The sequence below is a fragment of the Mirounga angustirostris genome, unplaced genomic scaffold (assembly GCF_029215605.1).
Source record: "Mirounga angustirostris isolate CCGP_5_RB_7025 unplaced genomic scaffold, mMirAng1.0.hap1 SCAF_9, whole genome shotgun sequence".
Lineage (NCBI taxonomy): Eukaryota > Metazoa > Chordata > Mammalia > Carnivora > Phocidae > Mirounga > Mirounga angustirostris.
The window spans coordinates 109485273-109507810 of record NW_026991717.1 but is presented as its reverse complement, the minus strand read 5'-3'; the positions used below and the strand labels follow the sequence as shown (position 1 = coordinate 109507810).

Sequence of the window (22538 nt, the reverse complement as noted above, 5' to 3'; positions counted from 1 at the left end):
CTTCATAAAATTTTTTTAAATATTAAGTGCTTTCAATCTTTTTTCAAATTCTTTTTCCTCTGCTTTGCTGGTACCGTAAAGCCTTTGTTGGGTATGGCTTTTGGGTAATCAGCACTAAGTAGCAGTAAGAAATGGAAGTAAAAGCAGTTGCAACTTGAAGAGGTCCACTCTGTGTCAGGTATTTTACATGCATTATTGATAATTCTTACCACATCCACAAAAGGGAGATTCTATCAACCCTGTTTTGCTGATAAAGAAATGGCTCAAAAAAGCTAGAGAAGATGCCCAAGGTCACTCATGCAGTAAATGGTGGAGTTGAATATCTGAAATAGGCCTTTCTATCTCCCAAGACTGATCCATTAGACATACTGCCTATAGGGCACTTCTTTAGAATCTGCTCCTGAACAAAATTTCATTTCGGAGAAACACTGAAAAATGATTTTTAAACGCATCATTTGATAGTACTCAAATTTTCCATGGAACTTAATCACCTATAATTCTAGATAATGGCTGTAAATATATAGCCAACACTGCTGCATTGCACAACTCCAGAGAGCCCCTTTTTTTTTTTAATGTGAATGGTGTCCTCTGGATTTTGCAATGCACCAGCTATAACCCAAATGCTTATCAAAACCCTTATCAAGGCCATTGTTCTGTTTTCAAAAAAAACTGCAATCATTTTTTTGAAGATTCGATTTATTTGTCAGAGAAAGCACACAAGCAGCGGGGGTGGCAGACAGAAGGAGAAGCAGCCCCCCCCCCCCCCCCGGATGCAGGACTCAATCCCAGGGCCCTGGGATCATGACCAGAGCAGGAGGCAGACACTTAACTGACTGAGCCACCCAGGCGTCCCTGCAATCATTTTTTAAAAAGCAGAAAAGTATTCTCAGAATGTTAAAGAAAGGTATTTTAAAGCACATGAAAATATACCCAGCATCATTAGCCATCAGGAAAGTATAATTTAAAAGCACAGTGATATACACCTACTAAAAGAGCTAAAATCAAAACAAAAAACAAAACAAAACAAAAAACCTGACAATACCAAGTGCTAACAAGGATGAAGAGCAACTGGAATTCTCATATATTGTTGGTGGGAATGCAAAATGGTATAGCAACTTTGGAAGTTTTGCAGTTACCTACAAAATCAAACATACACATACCATATAATTGCTAGGTATTTACCCAAGTGAAATGAAAATTCACATTCATAAAAAAAACTATTCTCAAATGTTTATAGCAGTTTTACCTGTAGTTGCCAAAAACTAGAAATAACCCAAATGTCTCTCAACAGATGAATGAATAAACAAACTGGTCCATCCATACTATGGATTACTACTTACCAATGAAAAGGAATAAACTATTAATACGCACAACAACATGAATGAATTTCAAAGGCATTTTCGAAGTGAAAGAGGCTGACCCAAAAATCTACACAACTATAATTCCATTTACATAAATCCTGGTAAAAGCAAAACAATAGCCATGGAGAACAGGTCAGTGTTTACCATTGAGTTGGAGATGAGGTGGAGAGGCTAATTACAAAGAGGCAACAGGAGCTCTATGTCTTGATAATTAATGGTGGTGTATACACAGTCTTATACATTTGTCAAAATACATAGAATAGTATCTGACAAAGTATGTATTTTACTGCATGTAAATTTAAAAAATTAAAAGAAAATTTAATTCATAAAAAAATAAAAGGAAGTATGCCAAATTAAAAAAAAAGAATGAAAGAATCAGAAAAGGTTTTAGAAAACTACTATACCTAGAAATGGCTATCCTCTGTAGATAATATAGCTGCCTCTAGTAAGCCATAGAGATAAAATATAAAATGCTTAAGACAAGGCTTACCACATTCTCAACTGACACTAGTCCCCTTCCCTTTACTCACTTCTCTCACCTATGTACACATTTCTCTTTCCCTGTGTTACAACTTTTATTTTCCTCCTCCTCTGCAATGACTACAGATTGCTTTTGCCTACTTCACATTCCTTCCCCCACTTCTCTAGTTAATAGTATTCCCATCCTTTGGGGAACTGACCTTCCCCAGTTTTATGTGGTTCTGATGACAATCCAATGACAATTCCCCACAGTGATTAGCCGAAGGATGGGCCTCATTAGAGGCCTTCCTTCAGAAAGTTCTCAGTTCTTCACTGTAAGCTCTCAGCAATCTGAGGCTGTGCATCTGTCATGAAAGACTTCTAACGTAAGCAGACAATAAGACTAACATACAGAAAGAAGTACAGTCAGGAAGTGAAAAGTATCCTAAAGACATCATTTAAATTCCTGGATCTCTTTGCTCCTGGACTGCTCCACCTCTGCTCTTCCCATTTACAAAAACAGTAAGTCATCTTTTTTTTTTTTTTAAAGATTTTATTTATTTATTCATGAGAGATAGAGAGAGAGAGGCAGAGGCAGAGGGAGAAGCAGGCTCCCCGCGGAACAAGGAGCCCGATGCAGGACTCGATCCCAGGACCCTGGGATCATGACCTGAGCTGAAGGCAGACACTTAACCGACTGAGCCACCCAAGCGTCCCAACAGTAAGTCATCTTTTTAAGCCAATTTGGAACTGTTGGTTTTAATGCTTCCCATTTTAAAAGCACAAAACATTGTTTCTCTAAGGGAGCAAAAACAGTAAATTATCTCTTCACTTGCTGTGGCCTTCAGTTAACGTATTCCCAATATTAGTGGCTATTAATATATAGATATTACCTAGCCCTGCTGTAGGGCAAACATATGTGTATAAAGAGAAATAAAAGGTAAAGCCATATATAAGTAGACTGAAAACAGCTGTCCACTAGATTTACATTCCAAGTGCCAGGAACCTTAAAGACAGCTTTTAACGTAAATTTTAAGATTTTAAGTCTTCAGTGCAGGTAGTGCTCACTTTTCACCACTTGACATTTTACCATTCTACTCATTCAAGCCTAGGTAATAAAGATATATTACTACTTTGTGTCACTCTGGCTTTACCTTGTTCATTCACTCATCTTCATCAATATCTGAAGAAAGGCAATTACATATGCCAATATAAAAAAACACACACATGCAGTAAGGATTAAAGCAAAAGTCGTATAAATTGACAACATATAATAAACTTCCAATAAGTCTCTCTTCAGCTTGTCTGCCTGGAATGCCCCTACTTATTCTTTGATGCTAAGCTTAAACATCACCTCCTTTCAACACAGCCTTCTCCACTTACCACACCCTAATAGTACTGCTGCCTCTCTCTGCCTCCTCTCTACCATAGCAATTGCCAAATTACAATTATTTATATGTTAGTGGTAAGGAGAACCTTCTGTAGTAAAAATTTCTGTAGTAATAAATTAAACAGAAGGGGCACCTGGGTGGCTCAGTCGGTTAAGCATCTGCCTTCGGCTCAGGTCACGATCCCAAGGTCCTGGGATAGTGCCCTGCATTGGGCTCCATGCTCAGCGGGGAGCCTGCTTCTCCCTCTCCCTCTGCTGCTCCCCCTGCTTGTGCTCTCTCTCTCTCTCTCTCTGTCAAATAAATAAATAAAATCTTTAAAAAAATAATGAAACAGAAAAGAGCTGATGAAACAGAAACGCTGTAGTAACAGAATTTCCAGTTTAACAACTGAATAGATTTGATGGGGAATTCAAAGATGACTCAGAGTTCAAGTTTGGGTAATGGGAGGAATAAGCCAATAATAGAGAAAGGAAAGTTAGAAGAATACATTTTAGGAGAAAGAAAATGAAAGAAAATTCAAATTGAGCATGTTGAACTTAATGGCATGACAAACAGGTGGAGCTCTCCAGCTAAAAACTGAAGTTTAGGCACTTACAGTGTAAGGGTCATCTGAAAGAGGTACTCACTGAAGCCAAAGGACCAGGTAACACTCCAAGGAAAAGCAGCTAGATTAAGAAAAATCTATAAGGCAAGTTGACCTTGTGAACGAAGTGTGGCTAGAATATACAAGAGAGCTTATAAGCTCCCTTATAAGAAGGGAGGAGGAAAAGGGGTTCACTGTGTCAAATCTGGATAATTTAAAAGCAAGAATTAAAACTGAAAAAAGTCTCTATTTGGCAATTCAGGTCACTGGTAACAACAGAGAAAATAGCTTTAGTGAAAAAGAAGATAGCAAAATTTAAACAATATACATGTTGCTTTTTCCTTTGGGCTATTGGATAATACAAAAAAAAAGGGGGGGAAAGAAGGAAAAAAGAATAAGAAAAGGTGTTTTTTGGGTGGATTTTTTTTTAGGCCATTGAAGATGTTAGGGGAGATTTAAATAAAAATAATAAAAGAGTTTACTAGCAAGCCCATATAGTCTAACAGAAGGGATAAGTCATGTAAGAAGAAGAAATAGTCATGTAAGCCTAAAATGATACATCCCTAACACCAAATAGTAGAGAGGAAGGGAAATTAAACAATTTAGAGATAAAGAAAAGCAACGCTGAAGACATGTCTGTTTGATGGCCTTAACCTTCTTACTCTTAAAAAAAAAAAAAAAGTAATTGAAAAAAACCTACAAAGTCTGGGAACAGTATACAGGAATCAGGGGCTAGGGAGTAGAAAAGGTCAGAAATAGCCCCGGCAGGAAATCAATTACAAAAGAATTGCCAACCAGTGTGAGTGAGTATCTTGGAGCACTCTTTATAATTATTAATCTCATTTTCACTTATCTAGTAGAACGGCACAAATTCTTTAGCCTATTTGATTTGACTGTTATTGTTTTATAAAACAGCCTTCTGTATCTGATTTGAGGTCATGATGTTCCTTCTGTAAGTCTTCTTTTCCATTGTATATTACTGCATTTTTTCTTTACTATGTTATAAAACTTTTAAATTAATCATTTTTACTGCATTAATGTGTCTTGCTCTGATGCTTTGCTTAAATATTCAAGTAGTATATTTGATTATTCAAGAAATCCTTAATGTCTATTTTCTTAAAGTCAAGTATGTGAGAGAACTATACAGAGAATAGGAATTCTAAACTTAAAAATGGCTGTATCTTTGGAGGGGCACCTAAGTGGCTCAGTCGGTTAAGCATCTGCCTTCGGTTCAGGTCATGATCTTGGAGCCCTGGAATACAGCCCCACATCGGGTTCCCTGCTTAGTGGGGAGTTTGCTTCTCCGTCTCCCTCTGCCTCTACCCCTGCTCATGCTTGCTTGCTTGCTCTCTCTCCCACTCTCAAATAAATAAATAAAATCTTTTAAAAAAATGGCTGTATCTTTTGACAGCTGCTCACTTATTATTTTTTTTTATTTTAAAGATTTTATTTATTTATTTGATAGGAGAGAGAGAGGGAGAGGGTACAAGCAGGGGGAGCAGCAGAAGGAGAGGGAGAAGCAAACTCCCTGCCAAGCAGGAGCCTGACGTAGGGCTCGATCCCAGGATCCTGGGATCATGACCTGAGCTGAAGGCAGACGCTGAACCAACTGAGCCACCCAGGTACCCATTATTATGTTTAAAAATAAAAATTCGCTGGAAAAATAAGATCTTTAATATTTTGAAGCTTCAAAGTATCTCTTTTCCTTTACACTGAAATTTTTCCAATTACACAATTCATATTTAGATACTTTATATGTATTACAAATTCTGTGAGATATTTAAAAATAAATATGGCATGGCATATATTTAAAAGAATATGGTTGCCATAAAATAGTCACCTTATAAAGTTCTCATACTTATTCCTAGAATGCTGCCATTGCATAAAAAGCTATGAGATTCAACTTTTAGAACTCCTTTAGAGTCTTAACATAATCATTATATTATTGTCAAAGTGACAAATCTTCATTGATTAAATAGAAGTTTCACATTTGGGGAAATTTCTGGTTATCATAAGGCGGTTTACCTAAATTAGAAATACCACTTGTGAACAAAAAATAGGACTATAAAGCATGAAACAAATTTTCTTATGCTGCTATAATGACTCCATCATTAAAATATATTTATGGCTATATTCCCCTCCTCCACAGTGTCTGATCTGTGGGTTACCACTCATACATTCTAGTATGTTGGGTAAAAATAAAAATTCAATCATCTTATACCATACTTCCTACTATTATAGGCAATATAAGAAGCTCTGATGGTTTCTAAGAGTCAAATTATTGAATATTTGAAAGTAGTTACAGCACTCTCATTTTTAAATTTAGCTAGTTGTTATTCAGTGCTCTTTTTTTATACTATACTGAAAATGCACATTAACCCTTTGGCATATCTGATACCAGCCTACGCAGACAGTTGTCTACTCCTGTTACAAACACATTCATTTACATATGTACAAGCACTATTTTTTAACTCCCTATATGTGTCTATTTTCCTTAGTTTGACACCTGAATGTTACCTATCAGCTTTGCCTCTACATGAGCCCTAGGACAGTCTTCCCAATGGTAGTTATACATTGTCTTTGGTTCTTCTTTGAAAAACAGTCTAATCTCACTCGACTGCCTTGAACCCAACTTGGTTTAAACTTAACTAAAATCTCTCCATTCCATATTCTACTCAGAAAACAAAAAAATAACTAAAAGCATAGTCTTTGTCTTACATTCGTAAGAAGCTTCAATCACTTTTAAAGCTCTACCTCTGAGAATTATTAAACTTTGCCTTTCTTCTCTTTAAAAATCATTAACTCAGCTTTTATGATTGTCCCTATTCTCAAAGTTATACACACGACTAAGAAATGTTCAAGAAAAAGTTTAATCAACCATCTTGTTTCTTCAAGACAGTCCCATATTTGTCCACAGCTGACTCACGTACTAGACTATAAGCCTCGTTTTTGGGCACCTGGGTGGCGCAGTTGGTTAAGCACCTGACTCTTGGTTTCAGCTCAGATAGTGATCTCAGGGTCGTGAAATCAAACCCCAAGTCGGACATCAAGTCTGCTTAAGACTCTCTGCCCCTCCCCACCACAAGCTCACACATGCTCCCTCTCTTTCTCAAATAAATAAATAAATAAATCTTAAAAAATTAGACCATAAGCCTCATTTCTGATTCAAAAAATAATAGTAAAGTGACTATATTTAAGGGGAAGAGTTAAGATACATTCTAGGAAAAGGTCAGTGAATATCTACACAGCTGTAAAAACTGGAATAGAAGAAAATCCAAATAATTCATTTTATGGAAAAAAAGCAAAGGCCCAGGGGGAACAAGTGGCTTACCCAAGTTTATACACTTGGTAGCAAAGCTAACGCTAGTATCCAATCTCCTGATTCCAGGTTTAAAGCTTTTCTACTTTAACCATTCATTCAAATGACTAAACAGGATGATACTAAATGAAAGGAGCCAGACACAAAAGAATATATATTGTATGATTCTCTTAATGTCAAATTTCTAGAAATGGCAAAACTACAGAAACAAAAAGGAGATCAGTGGTTGCCTAGGGCTGGGAGTTGGAGCAGGGATTGGGAAGGTGGGCAAGAAAGAACTTTTTGGAGAATTAAAGATTTCTAAAATTAAATTGTGATAATGGCTGCACAATATATAAGTTTATTAAAACTTAAGCTGTGGGGGCATCTGAGGGGTGCAGTAGGTTAAGAGTCTGACTCTTGGTTTCGGCTCCGGTCTTGATCTCAGGGTTATGAGATGAAGCCCCATGTTATGCTCATAACAGGGAGTCTGCTTCAGACTTTTTTTTTTTTTTTAAGATTTTATTTATTTGACAGCGAGAGACACAGGGAGAGAGGGAACACAAGCAGGGGAGTGGGAGAGGGAGAAGCAGGCTTCCCGCCGAGCAAGGAGCCCGATGCAGGGCTCGATCCCAGGACCCTGGGATCATGACCTGAGCCGAAGGCAGACACTTAACCTACTGAACCACACAGGCGCCCCTGCTTAAGACTTTCTTACCCTCTCCCCTGCCCCTCCCCACCGTGTGTGCTCTTTCTAAAATAAATAAGTCTTTAAAAAAATAAATAAAACTTAAGCTGCAAACTTTGAGATATAATTTATACTTCAATAAAGCTATTCAAAAAATGACTAAGAAGGAACTCAGATTTTGTCTTTAAGTCCACAAAGCTGTTGGGGAATTATACGTCAAAAAGTATCACCAGGGGCGCCTGGGTGGCTCAGTCCTTTAAGCGTCTGCCTTCAGCTCAGGTCATGATCTCAGGGTCCTAGGATCAAGACCCGTGTGGGTCTCCCTGCTCAGCGGGGAGTCTGCTTCTCCCTCTGCAACCCCCCATACCCCCTGCTCGAGCTCCCTCTCTAATAATTTTTAAAAATCTTTAAAAAAAAGTATCACTAAAACACACACACACACAAAAAAACAGTTTTGCAAACTTCAGATCCTTTTCCCTTCAGAATTTCCAAAAGTTAGGTACTTTATTTTCCACCCTTATATTTTCCATAGATACAGAAAGTAACAGGAAGTGCACAAATATATACATAGGAAATGTGCATAAATCCTCTGAAAACACTTTGGTTATTGATCATTATTTCCTTTTAGATAGGATGTGCACTGCTCTAAGCCTCTGCAGACAGTTTAGAATAGAGGAGGTGCAGATGCTTAGGTGGCTCAGTCAGTTAAGCGTCTGCCTTCGACTCAGGTCATGATCCCAGGGTTCTAGGATCAAGTCCCACACTGGGCTCCTTGCTCAACGGAGGGCCTGCTTCTCCCTCTGCCTTCAGCTCCCCCCTGCTTGTGCCCTCTCTCTCTCTGACCAATAAATAAATAAAATCTTAAAAAAAAAAAAGAATAGAGGATGTGCTCCTTTGTCTGTTATCTGGTCTGACAAATTGTTCCAAAACAGAATTCTTTAGTGATTTCATTTTCATGACACCTTTGTGCCACTATAATTTAAACATTAATAGTCTTTTTATTAAGAGGAACCATTCTTAATTGCATATTAGCAAGTTTCTTCAGTTTATTGTTTGTGCATCCTTATTAGGTATATACATCTCTTCAGTTTACTCAGCGTTGACAGCCTATTCTTTGTTTACTTACAAATTAAGAGTAAGTTATATCTCTCTCATAACAGTTAATGTTTTACATCTATGAGAAACACCACTGTTTGAACCTTAAAAATAAACAGAGTTTTAATTAATGGAGGCCTAGATATCTGTAATTATGTCAGAGGAAGCAGTCAGGATTACTTAGTAAACCTACATTTCCCATGCTGCTGAGGCTCAGTTTACTAAGGCTAACGAAAGAACTTTTGGCCTCAAGAATTTCAATTACCACCTTCCTAAAGCCCCCGAGTTTCACCAAACTTCCTAAAAGAGAAAGAAAAATCTGAAACTTATAAAAAGAAAGCAAAATGTTTATCCTAGCTTAAACTCTAATTTTAAAGAGTAGGTTTCTCAAAATTACGATCTTTTGACATGAATTAAGCAGTTATTCAAAGAATTCAAGACAGGAAAAATAGAACACAATCTCAGCTGAATATATTTCTCTTTCAGGTACAATTCCATGTGTTAGAGAAACTGAATCAGTCAGATCCCAAATGATTAGGGCCCTAATTATCAAACATACACTTTCTCCTTGTGACCTTTTCACAATAACTGGCTTAAACTTGCTAACAGTATTCCCACGAAAGGAGAACACTGCTGCTCATTTTAGTTTGTTCTTTTCAAGGGACACAGTACGGTTTTGGGGTTTGTTTTTTTTTTTACATTTTTCTTACTGCAATGTGGTACACAAAGAAGGTGAAGTGATGTTCTACAAACCAATTCCTTATACACAAAAACTCCATAGATGAAGACAGAAATAACAAAGGAGACATGAGAATGCATTCCAGTAAACTGGAAGAGGGGATTATGATATATTAAATATTAAGCAGACTGATGCAGCGCCCTTAACAATTAATGAACCAACAACCCCATATCCCTTTTTACATGGTTACAAAAAATCATTTTTTAATAAATAATAATAAACTCTACCCCAATTGAAGTGCTGCTAGTCTCTTGCCTACTGCCTCAGAGGAAATGAAATCATTATAATAAACCTATTGTAACATAAAAGCTAATGTTTCACCAGGAAATGTTCTATGAACTCTAAGAAAAAAAATCCTATAAGGATATTGTCAACTGCCACATTTCCTACAATTGGGAGAGTAAGGATGACAAACAGGGAAAAGAAAGAAATGGAGGGACAAAGAAAAACTAAAGAACTCTCCCTCACCTCCAAACAAAGCAGGCTCGTCAACCAGTAAGATCCTCTGCCTCTCTCAATCTCCTTCCCTTCACTGACTGCCCCAAACACTGGTAAAGTCTAAAACAATGGATATAATATAGAAGCTACAAATTATATTTTTCCCACCTTTACCACCAATCAAGATATTATGATCAATTATATTTTTAAAATTATAAAAATTATTTTTAAAACTAGCTTATGGAATGATGACTTAAGTCATTTAATAACATTGCTATGCTTTTATAGTTTGATGGTTTGGAAATATTGTTTTTACCACATGCAAATTTATTCTTGCTCTAGGTATTAATGGAATTTCATATCTCATTTAAGGGATATAATCCAGCCACAAAATTATTAAAAATTTGAAACTCATTCATGGTTCATTAACAGTCAACTGAATAAAAAGATGTACATAAACACAAAACAGGTTCATTTTCATTTTAGTTATAAGTTTGCAGTAAATTAAATAGAAGAATCTCCTATTTTTGTTACTTTTGTTCATTTATAATCAGAAAGTTATAGCATTTAAAGTTCATATCATGTAATATTTCTCATAACTCAGATTCTAAGATAAACAGTAGTTTAATTTCTCCTTTACATATATGATTAATATCAACATTTTATTACATATTTTATAATGTGAACTTTATTTACATTAACCAGTCATCAAGACTGTGACAAGTAGAACTGTTAAATCCAATCGAAACATCAGTATGCTGTCATATTTTTTCAGTTTCTCCCATTGTTAAAATAAATGTGAAAAACTCAAGTTCTAGGATACAACAAAAATAGGGAGCATTTCAATAGTGATCTTTAAAGGTTTATTCCAGTGCTTCAAATGAAGAGGTTATACTATAGAACCAAAAGCAAAAGCAAGTCTGAGCCACATCAGTACAGTTTTTTTAAAAAACTCGAAACATATTTCCTCTTCACATGTCATTTTCTGATGACCAAAAAACAAAAAAACAAAAAACAAAACAAATTATCACAAAAAGATATTTTTAAAAAGTAACAGGTGAGTGAGCTATTAGGTTCTGGTAAATATTAAAGTCTTTTTAAAAGAAAACTTAAATGAAATTAACCATATAGCTCTGTTTTCTGTAACAAATATGAGTAACTAATATTGAAATACACAGCATAATCCCATAGGCCCTATAAATTCTTCTTCCATTAAAAGTAAAATGTATAGTATCATATAAAGTGTATATGGGTTATATGTTTAGAATATTGTAGAGACTGATAATAAGGTCATTTATTTAATCAAGGAAGAAAAACCTATGCCAGGTGAGTGATATCGTTCCTTTTATTGGTTTGATCCCTAATTATTCCAAAGAGAAAATTGTGGATATGGAGGGAAGTTGAAGAAGAGTAGGCTGGAGAGCAGAACGTAGAGAGAAAAGAAGGTTCAGACATAAGACTAATCTCTTAAAAAATATATCTTAAATGTATATACATCCCTATATAATAATCTTCTGTTGGGAATTTTAAAATGTTTTTTTAAAAACTGATTGTAAATATCTTTTACTTTTAAACATTTGTCTCATTATAGCAAACTACAATTTAATAACAATTCCAACTGCCAAAAAGAAACCGTATACCAAATAGTACAGAAATATAAGCCACAGACTCATTAAGAAGGAAACCAAAGAAAAAACTGAACTGTCCTCTAAATGTCACACCTACTACACTACTGCTCACTACAGAAGCCTGGAAGTTGGTACCTCATCTGAGGAGTACCAACAGGACTAGTATTGACGAAGGGTATAAAAGTACTACAATAGTTAATACTTTTAGTTTCAGCATTGTTTAGAATCTTAGCTGTATTTTGTTTTTTAAGTAGCCTCCACGCCCAACATGGGGCTCGAACTCACAACCTTGAAATTGAGTCGCATGCTGTATCAACTGAGCCAGCCAGGTGCCCCAGTTGTGTTTTACAGTTAAAAAAAAATTACATTTGGTTTATATTTACTCTTATGATTATAAAATGGTAACTCTTATAAGTGTCCTATAAAATGAAGTGGGTATATTTACCGTTTAATTAAAACAAGAAATTTAGTAATGCAGTTTATAGTAAATCAAAAATAACCATTTAAGAAATTGAAAAAGATACATAAAAATAGTCTGGCATGTCTTATAAAACATTGTTTAATTTATAGCATAAACCCCTTAAAAATGGTGAACACCTCACTACTCTTTATCTCACAGGTATTGTCATTCTTTTCAAAGAATCTATTTTTTATTTTATCAGCACTGAGATTGTTTACATAATGGAGAGCAAGAGAGAACAAGCAGCCCAACCACTATCTTCAGAAAACAAAATATTCTAATTATTTTAATATATACATTATCAATTTCTAGCCTTGAATTTAAAGAATATATGAACTGTGAGAAGTAAATTCGCATACCTAATTACAGTTGAGAAATCTAACCTAAAGTGCCATAAACCAAAAAATAATTGCTTTATATTCAAAGGCCCAAGTTCAATTCAGTAAACAGGCTAGACTCACTGCGTTATATTACAGGAGACAGAGGTTAAGAAGTGACCTTGGCATCCTGCTTTCCAGATGTCTGAAGGGTCCATTTCTTAATATCTCTACTCTTGGTAAATACTTAGCTTACTACCCAGTCAATATCTTTGCCCATATAAGACTCTACTTGATTTTTGAAATTTTAGGACTATAGGTTATTATAAAGAAAAAATTTAAGAACATACAACATGCACAAAGGATTAAGACTACTTCCCTTGTGATGCAATGCACAAGAAAGTTAAGAAACTACTATCACACACTCTACATTATGGGGCATATTTTTCTGAGATTGTAAACGAGAAATTCAATAAGCCTTAAGCATATACTTTCCATTATTCCAGATCATGAAAAGATTTTTAAGTTATTTGTAATATACAACATATATATATGTGTATATAGATATTCCACAAATAACTATGTTCAGATATATGCCCATATCAATTCCCTTACTCTTTTAATTAAAAATTTATGTTCCTTCTGGTCACAAAAACCTGGGTTTGGGCATTTTAAAAGTTCAAACACATATTAAGCTATGCTTTGCTTTGGCACTAGCTCCCCCTCCAGACCAACCTACTAATATAACTGCACTTAAAAAAATTAACAACACAAGTTTTTCCAAGCCACTAGCAAATTTCAAAATTCACCACTTTTAAGGACATTCCAGTACTTTAAAAATAATTAAAACTGAAACCAAACACTGCATAATGTAATCAGAATTATTGTTTTTTTCAATTCCATACATCTCAAATAGGATGACTTGTAGGAAAACAACTTCAAGCGACTCTTTAAATTTAAGAACATCCTAGATGATCCATATGGTGCTATATTTTATGGAAATTATTTTGATTCACTATCCTAATAAACTACAGTATACTCCTCATGTTAACTCACTACTTGATCAAAGATACACTTTTGCATGTTTCTGCAATCTATACAAGTTTCATTCCAGCTGTTCAGCTCTTCAAGTACAATTCTCAATTTATAAAAGCAGCAAAAGGAAAATCCATGCCCCAAATCACCCTTCAATGGTCCTTATAGCCTATTCGTTTCTAACTCCCTACATTTCTATATACTAAACTGTAAATTCACAAATACAAATGTTTGAATGCCCACCTTATCCTTACTACTGTAGTATTTATAAATCAAGTAATTGCCACTTTCTATACACATTTTATGGTATATTTCACAAAGCTGGCAATGTACAAGATCTTATCATTTGGCATAGGATTTTAGGTTGCTTTTTAGGTTATTTTAAAGAAGGGAAAACACAACTTGCTCCATTATTTCAGTATAGTGCTGTTATGCTTAATTTCTCTCCTAAAATGTTTTCATATATATAATGCACCCTTTAAAAGACCTAAGTATAAAAACATGAAATTTAAATTTAATAATGTAAATATACACTTAACCCTAGGAGTAACAAGAAGTAAAAAAACTATAATGAAACCTTGCCTACAATTTCTAAAGAGAGCCGAGTCAAAGTTCAGTTACCCTTGATGAGCTTAATTCGAAACTGATTGAAAACTTGTTGAAATCTGTTCTGCCTTACCTTGAAGTTTGGGGTTATCTACTGGAGATTCTGCCTTTCCTAGGTTCACCTTCCAAAGTTGGCTTAAGTCCACTGTAAATTAATTCAAACATGGAAAGAAGAAACAATACCTCTCTCTGCCTTTCTCCAAGGCCTCAATCAAAAGGCTAATAATACACGGCAAAACGCTAAAAGCTCACCAGGGATAAACCCTAACCAAGACACTGCCATTTAACTTAAGATATACACTGCGTCTCTGACGTTGTGTGTGCCTGAAGATTGCAATGCCCACAGTAAAAGAACAGGTGCTGCACCCGACAACCCACTCACTCTTGCAGGAAAAAATCTCCTTTAATTAATAAGGACTCGTTTAACCTTCCCAAATAAGTTTAGATACTCAAAAGCCGCCAGCTGATCATTCCCCCATCAGCTGGAGGGTGCAGCGGCACTCACGCCTTTAACTGCCCAGGCATTGGCCCCTCGCCGGGAGCGGATCTTTGTACGGGTCCACCCCCCACCCCCCGATTTCTGGCCCAAGAACCCCTCACAAAAGCCCGTAACGTACAAGCATCCTCCTCCCCACAGTCCGTGATTACAGGGACCGAGTTGCTGGCAAAAGGGCAGGTAGGTGGAGAAGGGAAAAGAGGGACACCTCCCACCCCCGCCCCCATCCCTTCTCCTCTCCTTGGCTTCGGCCCCTGCCCGAAGCAAGGATGCGCGACGCCGAGGACAGCCGCGGCTGCAGGCGCCCCTCACCCCCAGCCCGCGCCCCCGGGCCGCGCCAGAGCGTCCCGGGGGCTTCTTCCCCACTTTTCCCGGAGCCCCTGGGTAAGCAGCAGCAGTTGCAGCAACAGGCCCGGGGAACGCCTGGGGGAAAAGAGCGGCAACAGCCCCCAATCACAAACCCGGCGCCTCCACGAATCCCGCACTAGCCCAGCCCCAGACCCCGAGGGGCGCGGGGCCCGGCTCCCAAACGCCCCCTTACCCGAGGCGGGAGCAGAGGCGATCTCCGCCGTACCCAGTTGCCGCCGCCACCGCCGCCGCCACAGCCCTCAGCCGCAGCTGCCCCGTTGGGGAGTGGGAGGGGTGGCTGGGTGGAGGATGCTTCTCCCGACTGAAGGGAGAGGAAGAAACGGAAACAGGAACCGCCGCCGCCGCCGCCGCCGCCGCTTAACGGAGCCTTCGGCGCCACTGACTGAGCGAGAGCGCGAGGCGGCGCGAGCGGGGCAGTCGCTGACAGCGCGAGACCGAGCGCGAGCCGGGTCCCGGGCGCGCGACCCCGAGCAGCACCGGCCCCATTCCGCCAGGAGAGGAAGGGGACCGGTTGGCTGGGGGCTGGGAAGGGGCGGTGTGGGGCGGGGGCCTGGAGCTGAGGGAACACCGCTACTCGGGTCGGCCGGAGATAACGCGCGCACGCGCCGGAGCGGCTCTGACAACGAGCGCAGGCGGGGAAGCCTTGGCTAGCGCAAGCGTGCGCGCGCGGCTGGGGGCGCGCGCCCCTCAGCGTTACAGGCTTCTGGGAGAGGGCGCGCATGCGCCGGCCGCTGCCACCTACGGCGACCCTGGCATGTGCCACGGCTGCTTCCCGCCCCCTTCTCGCTGCGCCGGTGGATAGCGTAACTGCAGCATCCGCTGCCAGGCAGAGCCGCGGGCCACAGAGGGACCGGGAGACTTCCAGCAGGGCAGCAGCTGCGCTTGGGCGCCTGCTTCCTACACGAGCGTAGGCCGCCCCCTACCGCCTGCAGGCCGGAGGCTGACGGCGGCGCGACTCGAGCCGAACTCCCCACTCCCGGGAGCGCCATCTCCAGGGAATGTCGTATTCTCGACAGCCGGGGAACGGACTGGCCCGAGCCAGTTCATTCCGCGGCCCTAAGGAGCAGTGGTCCTGGAGATTTGAAGCAGGCTCCTTGCTACTTTTCAGAGGGGATCGCTGCTGCTCAGCCCCTGCAGCCCAGGTCTGGCCGTTCGGCTGCAGCTTGGGCATCGCACCCACATGCAACTAGCGAAGCCCTGTTTTATCTTGTGAGAGCTGTTTCCACATTTGCCCCGACAGAAAGCCCTCCCACAAGGGCCTGAGTTTGATGCCTAGCCTCTCCCCCGACCCGCGGCTGCGACAGCCCCTTTGAGGCGGAAGTTTATTCAGTACGGCAAAGAGAACTTTGGGGGTGCGGGAGAGGGGTTCCCTAGGATGCTTCCTACCCGCTTGCACTCGGGAAATTCCTGGCGCCCGCGATGCAGAGCAGTGGGCCGAAGAGTTAGCTGTGACCGGCCCACACCGTGAGCTGAGCCGGAGGACCTAAATGCGCCGCCTCGGCACACAAAGTAGTCGCGGACCGAGGGAGGGGGTGCCACGGTGGCCAATCAGAGACTCGAGCCGTGTGAGTGGAGTGCGAGCCGACCAATCCGACGGCCGGAGGATGAGCTTCCCGGACCCAACTCTTCCCTGTAGCCTCGGGACCCAGATCCCAAGCCTGGAGCGCGGTACCGCAGAAAGCGAGATGGTGCCCCAAAGACGGAAAAATTCGTTCTCTAGACTTGGATATTTTTAAATAAATGCCTTGGGTACTTATCCCAAAGCAAATAGCGGCGGCGTTTTAGATGCTGAGTATGAAAAGGATCACAGCAAAGAGATTTACAAGGCACTGGCCTGCCAAGACTGCAATCTGCCTAATAACATTCATAACTTTACAGTATTTATTGAGGCCTTTCTATAGGCGAAGAACTGTATTACAGAAAAACAAATAAGATAACTGATGACTCAGAGAAGAAAAAAAGTTCCCTGTCTTCAAGAAGCTCAGCTTCTTCTTAGGTTTGCTGGACCTTGTGACTCTGGTATTTATTGTCAGTCCTTTAAAGAAAAAGCTCTCAGCAAAGTAGTTTCCAGTCGTTTTTATGACTGTTATCTCCCTAAGAAGAGAAAATTGAGGGGAAAGTAGAGTGACCTGTCTAAAGTTACACAAAAAAGATACTGGCAGAGCGAGAATTATGTTCTAGCTCGGAGAGCTTGTATATCATCATAAAACAATGATTTATTTAATGCGTGGTTGCCATCCTCCACTAAAGAAGTTCCTGTACAAAGCTTACAAACAACATAATTCTATAAGGGCCACAAGCTTTGATTGTTGGAAATGAATGGAAATTTTAGGTTTATGCCATCGTAAGATGAAGTAAAGGTTAATGTCTTATCAGTCATACTCTAGATCATTTTTAGAAGTCAGAAGTGAGATGGATATTTACTTTTTAGTTTAAACAGAAATTTAAAAAATATTTTAGCAACATTGTCAATCAACTTTGACCTTGATTTAAGGACAGATTGTCTAGGTGTCCTCTTGTTGGGGAAAAAACCAGACTTCTGAATTTGTTCACTGAAGCTTTTACATTGGTAAATCAGAGGAATATAGGATAGATAAATACTCTCCTTGAAATCGTTTTGCTTTATTCAATACATTGTACCAATTTTGTATAAATTCTAGACTTCAACTTGTTAGATCTGTGTATATAACTTTGTCATTGAGTTTTGGGAGTTAAGTTATAGATTTTGTGATTACAATGTTAACCTATTCTCCAGAACATGATTGTGATTCTCAAGAGTAGTTACTAGCTAAGTAAGATTTTGAATAAAATTAAAGAGCATGGCACATAAAAAAAATTTTTTTTAGCAAGCATGTTTAACTTTAAAGCTTACCTTATATAATACTTTAAGATCTCCAAGTTCAAAGCTTTACTTTACTTTTGCCTCAAAACATCCAATTTTCCATCTGGCCTTGATTTTTCCTTTCCAAAAATGTAGGAATTAAAATACATATCTTCTCAGGGGTGCCTGGCTGGCTCAGTTGGTAGAGCATGTGATTCTTGATCTCAGGGTTGTGAGTTTGAGCCCTAAGTTGGGTGCAGGGATTACTTAAAATCTTTTTAAAAAATTAAATAAAATACATCTTCTCTACTTCCTTCTGCTTTAAAAAAAAAATCTGTCCTAGGAATATTTGCCCAAAATTTAGCATTTTGATAGGCTATTATATTACATATTAAAATACCAAATAACTTGGGTGTCTTTAGAAATTAGTTCTCTAGTGACTCTGCTCTGTTGAGTCAATGTGCTTCTCGGCCTGTGACAGAACACTGTTATCAAGGCCCCTTGCAGGACATGCCCAGGATTTAGCTGTCACCTCAGAACTGGAAGTATCAGTTATACAATTGACTTTGGGAACAAATCTTTACACACTGAGCTCCAAATCAGTAATGAATTTCCAAAAAATTCACAACAGTTCCAGCTTTTAAAAAACATTTCTTTTACTCTCTCCAGAGAGGAATGTTGCTAAAACTCTGCCTTTCTCTTGCTAGGTTAAGTTTCTGAGCAGGAAAAAATCTCCAAAAGGTTCTAAACATTACTAGTCACCAGAAGATATCTGTCAAATGATGTTTTCTCCACAAGCTCTAGCTTCCCCACCACCACCACCCACTGCTGTTCCTGGGGCCCTCTCACTCTCTCTTCTCGCCCCAGCTGCCTGCCTCTGTCTCATCACTCCTAGTTTCCGATATTTGCTTAAGCAAGTAGAAGTGCTCCACCACTTCCTCCACCCTTCCCTCACCAACTAGGTTTTAGACCCGTCTTTGCTTATCTGAAAACTTGCAGATAAGTTCTGCTCAGCAAGAGATGGTACAGAACATTCTTTTGTCATATTATACCAAGAACTGATAGAACCTTGTCAGTACATTATATTCTTTGGCACAGCCTGTGTCAGATTCTTAGTCATTAACCAGAGCTGTGGGGTCTTGTGGGTGGAGCAAGGTGGAGTCAACCATTAGACAATGGAAGAGATGAAAATGAAAGTTAAAGTGAATACACTAGTAGCCATTTTATTGAGAGATTAGCTAGATCAAAGTTAATGAACTTAAATATTATCACATTTCCAAAGTTGTGAACATCCATGCAGAAACTAGTTTGAAGTTTACTACTACCATTTTATTAATGACTAAAATAAAAATAATAGCCTAGGTATAATATTGCTGAGCGCCAGGCACCATGATAACTCTTACCTCCATCATTTAATTCTCAAAGCAACCCTTTGAGGTGGATCCTATTATAATAGGGGGATCCGAGAGGTCACAGAGAGGAGCTAAAGAGGCTCTCAGCAGCAGCTACTTACCAAATAGTTTAGAAATGTTTCCATTTCTACCAGAGTGGACCAACTGAACGTCAGTCCTGAAAACGTTTTTTTTTTTTTATTTGAGAGAGAGAATGAGAGAGAGAGAGAGCATGAGAGGGGGGAGGGTCAGAGGGAGAAGCAGACTCCCTGCTGAGCAGGGAGCCCGATGCGGGGACTCGATCCTGGGACTCCAGGATCATGACCTGAGCCGAAGGCAGTCGCTTAACCAACTGAGCCACCCAGGCGCCCAGTCCTGAAAACATTCTTAATAATTTTTAATTGTCCTTATTTTCTAAGTATTGCTCTAGGTACATTTACTTAGGGGATTACATCTTGCAGGAAATCATTCAGAAGACAGCACTGTTATTGTTACATGCAAAAAGGTGTGACCTTGAGATAATCATTTTACCCATTTGGTCTTTAGTTTTCTTATCAGTAAAATAAAGGGGATGGTCTGGAGAAATTTTAGTTGTTTGCCAGTTCTAAAACTACAAATCTAGACAGCTTGACACACCATTGCCAGCAACCACAACAATGAAATATGGAAAAACAGTCTATACTTTGAAATCCAGTAAATGTTTTTAAGTCACTTTTGAGCCAACTCCTTAAATAGAAATTCAGTCTACACCCACTTATCAAAGAGCAGAGCCAATCTTTCCAATTAGAAGAGTAAATGAAATCATTGATTTAAAGACTTATGAAACTAGCCAAACTATCCCTTTCTATGACTTGCCTCCATGGCTGAAATTTCTGTCTTCTTCATTGGGATAAAGCATCATATAGTTCACACTGTTCACATCCACTCCTATTCCTTCCTCATTAATAGAGTTCTCTCTCTCTCTCCCTCTCTCTCTCTCTCTCTGTCTGTTTGTTTTTTAGGTAACCATCCAACCTCCCATCCAACCTCCAGCTATAGAAGAGCAATTCAATTAGCCTAAATCAATCAGTAAATTAATTCCCTAGTATGGTAGAGACTTGCTTACCCTCTCTTTCCTTGCATATAAAGAGATTATATTTTCATACATACATCCCTGCCACTCAACCCCACACTTGCAGTTGAGCTGAACCACGTGACTAGTTATAGCCACTAGTCTATAGTGGGTTGTGGGTAGAAGTGATTATGTGTCACTTCCAGGTATAAAATTTAATTGCAAGTATAAGTTCTCACAGTGTTTACCCTTCTCCAGTCTCAAAACCAGTGTTATTGAAGATGATAGAGTCTTTGTTAGCCTAGGTCCCTAAAAGAGGAAAATATGGAACACCCCACCTCCCACCCTCATCAGGTCAGAATGGATATATGAATAAAAAATACACCTCTAGGGGCACCCGGGTGGCTCAGTCATTAAGCAACTGCCTTCGGCTCAGGTCATGATCCCAGGGTCCTGGGATCGAGCCCACGTTGGGCTCCCTGCTCAGCAGGGAGTCTGCTTCTCCCTCTCCCTCTGCCACTCCCCCTGCTTGTGTTCCCTCTTTCGCTGTGTCTCTCTCTGTCAAATAAATAAATAAAATCTTAAAAAAAAAAAAATACACCTTTATCGTTTAAGCCACTGAGATTTGGGGTTGTTTTTTACTGCAGTATGACTTGGAATCTAGGTTATGCTAGGTCTTAGACTATTCTAATTTAGGTATATTCTAATATACCTGAAAACCATTATAGTCCTGGGGTATACTGGTCCAATCCAGCTGAAGGGAAGGATTTTTAGTCCATATTTAGGGGAGAGGATTCTCTCTTTCCTACCAGATATGAATGAGTCAGCCCATAATAGAGATTACCACTGACAGCAATCTAACAACCGCAAGAAGAATGAACCTTAAAATGAAGTCAACACACTGAAGATGGCAAACAAAGAGAAAAACCCTTGAAGATATGTTTGAGCTGGTGGTTATATCACTCCTGAAGGCTACTGCAAAATAACAATTCTGGGTCTTTTCTCCATAACACCATAAGCAGAAATTACATCTTGTATATCTTTAATTTCATCACAGTTCTTAATACAGATATAGCTCTAGAAGCACTCAAAAATATTGGGTGAATTAAAAATTTTTTAAATATAATAGCTCATGCTCTTGCCTTCAGAAACAAAATATTACCTGAGTTAACAAGGTAATACATTAACATTTAATACAACCCAATCTTTTTTACAGATAAAGAGATTAAGACCCAGATACATTTCAAGATTTATCAAGTTCACATAGCTTTGTTATGGCAGAACTAAGAAAAAAAAAACTAATAATTGCTTCATCAGAAATGACCATAGCTTCCAACTGAAAATAGAGAAGCAATGAGACGGTATATTATCATGGTAGTTAAAAACTTTGAAGTTAAGACAAATGTCACTTACTAGCTATATGTTCTTGGACAAGTTACTTAACCTCCCTGAGCTCTGGTTTTCCATCTGTAAGAGAGAATAATAATCTCTAGCTCACAGGGTTGAGGAATAAATGACTCAACTTGTAAAAAGCACTCAACACAATGCCTGACATAATAAACATTCTGTGTATTGCAGACCTATCAAATGGTATTTATTCATAGCTAAATCAATTTTTTTGCATTAGGATAAATCTGTTTCTCCTTTATCTTTCATTTAATTCAGACCACTGACCTGTGTTTTTCCATCATGTATAATTATAGGGTAGCCTATACAATCGCCTAGCCAGGACTGCCTTTCCTATAGGAACTGCTCCTCCTGTTTCCACACATCTGCCATGTGATGGCAGCAAGAAAAGACTTGTTACTACTGATTGGCCATTGGCCACAGCTAATTGGTCAAGAGGTGGACACCTGACCCAAGATGGGTCAATGAAGCCATTCCTCCAAGATTTTTAGACTTTGGAGGGGAGGTCATCTCAAGTCTCAGCTAGATATATGATCTGAAAGATGTCATTGGACATGTTTTTGTTTTGTTTTGTTTTTGCCAAGTAGAGAAACACATTCTGCATTGAGAGAATAAAGTCAATGGACAAAGGGAGGAGAAGAGGTGAAGAAAGTGTCTTTGTTATACTGGAGATCTCAGTTCTAGGTTTTCTTGACTATTTACAGAATCTCTGCCTTTCCTTCTGCTTTGGGTTGCCTCTTCCAAGATTTCCCCCCATATTCTTCTAATATATTCCTTATTTTGCATAAACTAATTTCAGGTGGGTTTATTTTAGCTGTGATTAATGCAATGGTATGTTATATTATCATAAAGTAAAAAATTAAGAGGGAAAATCCTTAAATTAATTATCTTTATTAACAACTTCA

At 38.9% G+C, this 22538-nt stretch overlaps 1 protein-coding gene across 6 annotated transcripts in view; it reads right to left on the bottom strand.

Moving 5' to 3' along the window:
* The window catches only part of FUT8 (fucosyltransferase 8), a 315924-nt gene extending 299433 nt beyond the window's left edge, over positions 1-16491 (bottom strand). For 4 of the 6 annotated variants that reach the window (XM_064571175.1, XM_064571174.1, XM_064571181.1 and 1 more), the window contains exon 1: positions 15136-15574. The gene's annotated coding sequence lies outside the window, so the exon portion shown is untranslated. Of the gene's footprint in view, positions 1-15135; positions 15575-16349 lie in introns of those variants that run through there. The other 2 variants (XM_064571176.1, XM_064571180.1) reach the window with 1 other exon arrangement.
* Between the last annotated feature and the right edge of the window lie 6047 nt (positions 16492-22538).